We start from the raw sequence: 9,478 nt of genomic DNA, 5'->3' as shown, positions 1-9,478 counted from the left end.
AAGTGTTTGGAGATGGTGATCGATGTTACAATGTAAGCTAGTGTATAGAGAGAGTTGATTCTTCTCTAAGTGTGTGTGAGAGTACAAGTGAGTTCCTAATCGATCATATCTCGATGTTTATAAAGAAAATACAAATAATAACAAGTCCTAATTATCCGCCACTATTACACAACTCCTACAACGCTCATTGACCACGTGCTGGGAGCTTCCAGTAGCGAAATTTAAGGTAGGCCAAGTCACAAAGCCGTTACTTCTGTTGAATAGTAACCTACACACATGAAACAATCGTTAATAATACTAACCTCTGAGGATCCTTGATCTTAGAAATAATTCTGGAGCTCTTCAGGAGGATAACTGATCCAGACATATCTTCAAGGATAATATATCCTTAACATGAAAAATATCAGTCCTAACAATTGCCTCCAAAATGGCGGGTGTTTATGTTTTACAGCTGGCATTTTGAAATTTGAATCTTCTGCGAAAACTGGATGATGGGGCGGTTTGCCAGAAATATTTACCATTTAGCCCTTGATACAATCATAACCGCCTATATATGCCGTCCTATATCCCTTTTATAATCACATATCCAGGCGTCACGGCAGGTATCCTTTCTTTCCTCTCTTATTTTCTTTGATAATAATGTTTATCACTTCATCTTCTCTACCTCCTTCTAAACCTTTCGAGCAATCTTCCGATGAATCTGAGTTGTCAAAGATGGAGCCACAAAATCTCATAGCCAACCCCTCTATTGAAATCTGCAAACTCACAGATCCAGAAGTCGATGAGTATCGTTCTTTATTTCCGCCACAAACCCTATTCCGGCCGTATGAATCCAGCATCCGTTGCGACATATACTCAAAGACTTGGGTGTGTTTTCTGGCTTGCCCTTTCCTTATCGGCTACAGTTATTAGTTTCCTTCTTTCACACAAAGCTTCTTCGATTCCACCGGCATATCCTACATCCAGGCTATGCCTATGATTTGGAGAGTCCTCATCACTATTGAAAGAATTATTGAAGAAAAGAAAATCGACTTCAGCCTTCAAGAGCTATCTCATCTTTACACCCTTACTACCCATGGTCTTGCCCGATTCATTTTGAAATCCAAGCCTCGACAACCCCATCCGATTTTGAAAGTCGCCGTAAATGATTCCTTTTGGAGGAATTAGTTTTTCTTCGTGAGACATGACTCCATACCCGGAGGGGATGATCTTTCTTCAAAATGGGTTAGAAAAGGTAAGATCCTGGATCCTTAAAAAATAATAGGATCCTTGATGATTAATTTAACTTTGAGTCTTCTTTTTACTTGCAGTTGAGAACTTCGCTTCTTTGGCTAAATTACCTAGCACAGAAGAGAAAACAAAACGGTTCCTTGCTCTGGATACAGAGATTAGAACTTTTCAAGCCCGTTTCATCGAAGCTTTTTGTGAGATTTCCTCGGATTCGAATATGTCAAGTAAGTTTATTATAATAATTTCAAAGTAAATAAGATTAGATAGAATACTTGTCTGTTAACTAATTTTTTGTAGGTACCAAGAAGTCTCAGAAGTCTTCTAGCAAGTTCTCCCTGGAAGACATCGATAGTATGCTCACTCCTCAAGATATCAAGAAAGAAGCTCTGAAGGCAACAACTAGTTCCGAGCCCAAGACTGCAACTACCCGAGTTAAGTCAGCCGCTTCTAAAAGAAAGAGGTCCTCTGATCCTGAAACCCATTATGACATGGTCCTCACTGTAAGTATCTTGTATCATGCTCTTAAGGATCTAATATCCTTTTAATCCCTTCTCAATGATTGTTTACAGGCTATGAATGCTTTTAAAGAACATTATGAAAAATTGTAAGCCAGATGAGTGATAAGCTGTCTGGGTTAGGGAATGTGGTGGTCAATAAGGACAAAGCTCTGGCCCAACTCAAGAGGCAGCTTGAGGATCAGATATCCACAACAGATGCCCAGCGCCAAGAAGAAGTCAAGCAGGCAACAGATGAGGCCAAGATGTGGGCGGCCAGCTCAGTGCTGCAAGCAAGGATTAAGATGGCGATGGAGGCCGGTGATCCTGCTTTCAATAAGGCATCCTGGAACGTGCAGAAGTGGAATACTACCTTGGCGGCTCTTGGTGGCGATGAGGACGAGAAGATGGCTGAGGAGAATGTTGCTTGGACGAGCGGAGACAAGGATGTGCCTGAAACCGGTGAAGAAGCAGGCGCTGCGGATGGTGAAGATGCATCTTAATTGGGCGATGAAGGATAAAGAAGACACGACCTAAGCCCAATTTTTTTTATGTTGATGTTTTTATGAACAATGGCTATGGTTTGTAATAGATAGTAGTAAGTAGGATTTAAGGATCACTGATCCTCTAGACAATTCTCAGGGGTACTGAAGGTGGATGGATCCTCTGTTTGTGGGGATGAAACCTTTGGTGCCCCTGTTCTTTAATTTCCATAAGGTCTAAGTAGACCTAAGTTATCATAAGTACAGAATCTTCGACGATCCTTAAAGAAGTAATCTAAGGATCCTGAATCCATAGGACTTTGTCTTCGTGTTGAACTTAGAAAATCTGTTGCAAACAACTTATATGTTAACTGGGATTAAACCCATTAAACCGGGGACAACCCATAAACAAACTGGGGACAAGCCCGTGCTACTAGGGACAAGCCCGTGTACTGGGAACAAGCACGTGAACTGGGGACAAGCCCAAACTAGGGACAAGCCTAAACTGGGGACAAGCCCAAAAACTGGGGACAAGCCCAAAATACTTATGTTAACTGGGGACTCGCCCAAACCGAGATTTAGCCCAAATGTGAGATAACGCGAAAACGTTATTAACCGGTGGTATGGTACATCTACCATAAATCGTAGGATCCTCCATATAGCCGAAAACAATGAAATTGTCAGCCACTAAGCATGTACTGGTCCGGCTGCCCCGGAGTATACGTTGGATAACATGCGCCACATGCGAGAGTGTAGAAACTCTAATTCGTAAGAAAGGTGAAAACCTTTAAACCTTAGGGGATATTACCATCGGGGGTCATATATAATCGTGAGCAAGGCCAAGGGAAATAGTAAAGTACCTTAAATGTAAAGGAGAGGTGGCCAACCTCTTGATCATCAAATATATTATTGTAATCCTGCATTGTTACTTAGAACTTGGAAAAGATAAAATGTTATGAATATACTATCCTTAAATTAATAATAAGAATTTAAAAAGAGTAAATGATCAGATAGATATTACCAATTCTGGGATCCTTGATCCTCTAAGAATAATAGATCCTTCTTGAGATTGATAGCATTCCATGCTGTGGGTAACCTGTTGCCTTCCATAGTGATCAAATGATATGCCCCCTTTCCTGCCTCCGACTCAATTAAATATGGACCTTCCCACTTGGATGCTAGCTTCCCATCAGCCGGATTGGTTGTGTTTTGGAAGGCTTTCCTCAAAACTAGATCTCCTTCTTGAAATCTTCTGATCTTTATGCTTTTGTTGTATGCTCCAGCTACCCTTTATTGATATGCTGCCATTCTAATCTTGGCTAGGTCTCTGAGCTCTTCAACAGTATCCAGGTCTTCAAGACGGATCCCACTGTTAGCTTCAGGATCACGAATATCCGTTCTGGCTGTAGGGACCACCATCTCGGTAGGGATCACAGCCTCTGAGCCAAACACCAATGTGAAAGGTGTTTGACCAGTTCCATTTTTGGTTGTTGTCCTGTCGGCCCAAAGAACATATGGTAGTTCTTTAGCCCATTTACCCTTCTTGGCTCCTAACTTCTTCTTCAGGTTGTTGATGATGATTTTATTACTTGACTCTGCCTGGCCATTAGCTTGAGGATGCACTGGAGTAGAGGTAATCATCTTTATGCCCCAACTGTCACAAAAATTAGTGGTTCTCTTCCCGATAAACTGGGAACCATTATCACAAATAATTTCCAAAGGGATACCAAATTTAGTAATTCTATTTCTTTTAATAAAAGATATCATCTCTATTTCGCGTACTTGGACAAAAGCTTCTGCTTCTATCCACTTTGAAAAGTAGTCAGTCATTGAAATCATGAATACTTTTCCTCCTAGGGCTTTGGGCAGCTTACCAACAATATCCATGCCCCACTTCATGAAAGGCCATGACGAGGATATAGGATACATCGGCTCTGCTGGTTGATGTAGTATGTTACAATACCTTTGACATGAGTCACATTTGTTCGAATACTCCACTACGTCTCTCTTCATAGTGGGCCAATAATAACCTGTTCTCAGAATTCTAGAAAACAGAGCCCTACCTCCGGTGTGATTACCACAATCACCCTCATGAAAATCTTTTAGCATCTTCTGGATTTCTGGATCCTCGATGCACCTCAAGTATGGTCCTGCGAGAGATTTTCTATACAACATGTCATGTAATAAAATGTAATTTGATACTTAAGTTTGAAAGATTTAGGATTCTCAGTGCTGGAATCTCTCCAGTTTGAATGTACTTCTTGATTGGGAGGATCCAGGATCCTGAGATATTTAAGGATGATGGATTCCAAAGTACAATTTGTTTGTCGGTTGTTATCTCCCCAACTTCTTGTTCTCCGATCGCTGGCGAGAGTATATGAATGATCGGGATCTTCGTGTCTTCTGGAATTTTCAAGGATGAGGCTAAATTTTTCAAGGCATCAGCCCCGACATTCTCTTCCCTTGGTACATGTATAATACTAAATAATTCGAAGGATTTTTCTAATTCCTTAACAACATCTAGATATTTGATTAGTTTTTCTCCTTTAACAGCATATGAGTCATTAAAGTGGTTAGCAATCAGTAATGAATCTATATATACTTGAAGATACCTGATCCTCATGCATTTAGCTAATTGCAAACCTGCTATTAGAGCTTCATACTCTGCCTCATTATTCATCACTTGGAACTCACAAGCTATAGACTGGGGTAATATGCCCCCTGTGGCGATTTCAGTAGGATACCCAATCCTGTTCCTCTTATGTTGGAAGCTTCATTTGTAAAGATGATCCAAGGATCCTTGGTTTCTTCAAGTTGTTGAACCTCCAAATAGGCTTCTTTCTGCATGTCGCTACTGAAATCAGCCACAAAGTCTGCTAGTGCTTGTGACTTGATTGCTGTTCTGGGTTCATACTGGATGTCATACGCGCTCAACTTCACAACCCATTTTGCCATCCTTCCTGATAAGTCTGGCTTTCTAAGTATATTCTTAACAGGATAATTAGTTCTCAAAATAATAGTATGAGTTTCAAAGTAATGTCTTAATTTATTAGAAGCCATAATAAGTGCCAGAATTAATTTTTCTAAATGAGAATACCTGGCTTCTACATCTAAAAGACTTTTACTTACATAATACACAGGATGTTGTTCACCTTCATGATCCTTTACAAGGACAACACTTACAAAATTTCCTGAGACAGCTAGGTACAGGTATAAGGATTATCCATCCACATGCATCATCAGAGTTGGAGCTGAGGATAAGTAATCCTTCAAGGCTTTGAGTGCAGCCTCATGCTTTTCCGTCCATTCAAATTTCTTATTCTTTCTAAGAATGTCATAGAAATCTTTGCACTTCTCGGAAGATATGGAAATGAATATGTTGAGAGCGGCTATTCTTCCTGTCAGCCTTTGGACATCCTTGGCATTTGCAGGAGACTTTAGGTTAATGATGGCTTCAATTTGCTCGGGGCTTGCTTCAATTCCTCTTTTAGTCACCATGTATCCCAGAAACTTTCCAGCCTTAACACCAAAGTGGCATTTTGAGGGATTCAGTTTCATGTTATACTTGTCAAGGATATTGAATGCTTCATCAAGATCCCTGAGGTGATCCTCAGCTCTCTTCGACTTCACTACCTTGTCGTCTATGTAGACTTCCATGGTCTTGCCTAGCTGATCCTTGAACATCATGTTGATCAGTCTTTGATATGTTGCCCCTGCATTTCTTAGTCCAAATGGCATAGCAATATAACAGTATACGCCGGTAGGAGTCATGAATACCGTATCCTCTTGGTCAGATGGCTCCATCTAAATTATTTGAAGTCCCGAGGAAGCATCCATAAAGGTAAGCATTTCATGCCCTTCCGTTGCATCCACCATGGAGTATATATGTGGTAACGGGAAAGGATCCTTGGGGCATGCCATGTTTAAATCGGTAAAATCGACACACACCCTCCACTTTCCATTCTTTCTATAAACAACAACCACATTAGCTAACCATCGAGGATATATAACCTCTATGATCATACCGGCTTTAAGAAGGTTTTCAATTTCTTCTTTTATGATCGTGTTCCTCTCAGGAGCGAATTTTCTCCGCTTCTGATGGACGGGTTTAACAGATAAATCAAGGCCTAATTCATGAGTGATTACCTCCTTAGAAATACCTGCCATGTCTGAATGTTTAAATGCAAAGGTAGATTTTCTTCTCCCTAAGAAGGATACCAAATCCTCCTCGATCTTAGTGGGGATACTGGATCCTAGGAACACCTTTACATCTGGATCCTCGGGATCTAAGGGTACTTCTTTAATGTCTTTTTCCCGAGCTTCCAGAACGTCCCTAGGATGTTGCTGTGGTTGCTATGCTATAGTTTGCTTGGTTGTCGGCTTCATTGATGAAGAATAGTAGTTCTTGGCCTCCACCTGATCACCATCTATCCTTACTACTCCCCAAGGGGTAGGGAGTTTGATGCATTGATGGTAAGTAGAAGCCACCGCCTTCATCCCATGTAACCAAGGCTTGCCAAAAATAACATTGCAACAAGAAAGGTTATCAATAACACAAAATCTTTGATAAGAATTTAACCCTTCGATGTATATCAGGAGGTTGATGTTTCCCAATGTTTTCTTGGTTTCTCCACTGAAACCAACTAGCACCGATGTTCTTGGGTGATCTCGGAGTCTGGTTTGTTCATCTTCTGAAGAACATCATGTTGGATGATGTTGACCGAGCTTCCACCGTCGACCAGGATCCTGCGAACATAGTGGTTAGCAATAAATAAAGTGAATCAAACCGTCATGGTGAGGATCATGAATTCTTGATTTATCTTCTTCATCGAAGAAGATCCTTTTGTCAGTCGTCAAGGTGGTGGATATGATTGGCCGATCCCCGTTTTCCAATTTGTCTCCTTGGGCAAGCCTATTAGCTGCTGAGAAGGAAGTGCCGCATATGTCTGATCCTCCGGAGACGAAATTGACCATGCGCATGTCTTGATGAGGATCCTAGATACTCGTATTATCTTCTCGACCGAAGAAGATCCTCTTATCTGTTATTGAAGTAGTGGGAATAAGAGGTCTTTCCCCATCATCCAACTTGGTTTCTTCGGTGAGCTTCCTCGTTGCAGAACAGGAAGCTCGAAATAGGTCAAAGTCTCTGGAGACGTAGTTGATCACGTGCGCGTCTGGCAGCGGTGGCGTTGCTTTCTGAGGAGCTTCTTAAGGATCCTGGGTCCTTGACTTCATCCAAGGTCCTGCATGGAGTCATCATAAGATCATCATAAAAGGGGGAGCCCTTCTGAAGTCCCATCTTGAATGCTTTAATAGCAGTAGCCATATCAAGTTTTGGGATTTCTAGAGCTTCCCTGCCAAACTTAGTAACAAAATCCCTAAGGGATTCATCACTAGGTTGGATAACGCGGTATAAATCACTAGTTAACTTCTCAAATTTCCTACTACAGGAAAATTGACTGTTGAACAAGTTAACTAAATGGGAAAATGAAGTAACTGAAAAAGGAGGAAGACTTAGCAGCCATTTTAACTAAATGGATCCGAAACCCTTGCATAAACAAGCCTCCTTGAGCCTTTCAGGAATAGGATTGATCTCCATCCGCTCTCTGTATTGTGCAACGTGCTCCTCAGGATTTGTGGTCCCTTCATAAGTATTCACGTTGGGGGTCTGGAATCGCTTAGGGATTTCAGCATCACAGATAGGTGGAGCAAATATGGATAATTTGTGGCTTCCCTCCAGTATCTCGGGGATAGGACGTATCACCCCGGGAACACTGGATATCATATCCTTGAGCTTTTGTAGTTCCTTGGCCATAGCTTGGTTGATACCTGCATCCTGCATGGAACCACGGTTAGCATCTAAGGATATAGGATCATGAAAGTTACCTCTTTGTTGGGTGAATGTTGGCATTCCAGAAGATTGGCTGAGGTATGAAGTATCTGCTAAAGGAGTTGGACCACCCGACATGATAGTGCGCATAGGGATGAAATCTCCTTCATGGACCTCGGAGGATCGTTGATGTTGAACACCTAAGGATCCTTGATTATGAAAGAAGGATACTTGAGGTTGGGAATTATAGGATCTATGGTGATATGTCCTTGAGGATCCTGGTTGAAGGATGGATGATCCTTGTTGGAAGTATGAGGACCCTTGGGCCTGTTGACCCATGGAAACCTGTTGAAGGATAGATGATCCTGGCTGAGATAACGAGATTCCTTGAGCTTGTTGACCCATGGAACCCTGTTGAAGGATAGATTATCCTAGCTGAGACAACGAGAATCCTTGAGCCTGTTGACCCATGAAACCCTGTTGAAGGATAGATGGTCCTTGTGAACTAAGCAAGGGATCCTGGACTGGTGAAATCCAGCATCCTGGGAATCAGGGGAGTGTGATCCTCTGTCGGCCTCTTAGTCTTCTTGAGATCTTCTATCTCATGATGGATCCTTTGGTTGGTCTTGTTCTGTTGCTCCATGTATGCTTTAACCTGTGAAAACATAGATGAAACATCGCTGTTAGTATTAGCCACCGGCGCAACAGCGGTTTTTGAGCTCTGGAAGACTGGTAGTTGCGTCTTGCTTCCAGCATCAGCAGGCCGTTGTGCTCCCGTGATTGGCTGAAGCATCGGTGGCAAAGTCCTTGATGAGAGAGGAACCTATGATGGCATGGTTGATGAAGCAGAGGTTGATTGAGAGGCCATTGATAGTGATATGGGTATGAAAAAATCAAAAATTGATGGGAATGATATAGATTATAGCACCAAAGCCCCACGGTGGGCGCCAAATTTTTTTGGTTAAAAATCTGTTAAGTATAATGTATCCAAATCCGTAAAAGTGAGGTTTAGTGTTACGATAATAACAGTGATTATATGAACGAAAATGGAATGAACACTTTGATTTTTTGCGAGGAAAAACCCTTTGACCTTGTTCAGATCAAAAGAAAAAAAACCCCGGGTGATGACAACTCGTCGATCACCAATTTATTAATCACAAAAAAGGTTACAAGTGTTTGGAGATGGTGATCGATGTTACAACGTAAGCTAGTGTATTGAGAGAGTTATTGATTCTGCTATAAGTGTGTGTGAGAGTACAAGTGAGTTCCTAATTGATCATATCTCTATGTATATAAAGAAAATACAAATAACAACAAGTCCTAATTATCCGCCACTATTCCACAACTCCTCCAACGCTCATTGACAACGTGCTGGGAACTTCCAGTAGCGAAATTTAAGGTAGACCAAGTCACAAAGCCGTTACTTCTGTTGAATAATAACC

The sequence above is a fragment of the Bidens hawaiensis genome, unplaced genomic scaffold (genome assembly GCF_021521415.1).
Source record: "Bidens hawaiensis isolate Kalapana, Puna unplaced genomic scaffold, B.hawaiensis_p1.1 tig00029145_1, whole genome shotgun sequence".
Taxonomy (NCBI): Eukaryota; Viridiplantae; Streptophyta; class Magnoliopsida; order Asterales; family Asteraceae; genus Bidens; species Bidens hawaiensis.
This window is presented reverse-complemented; position numbering follows the sequence as displayed.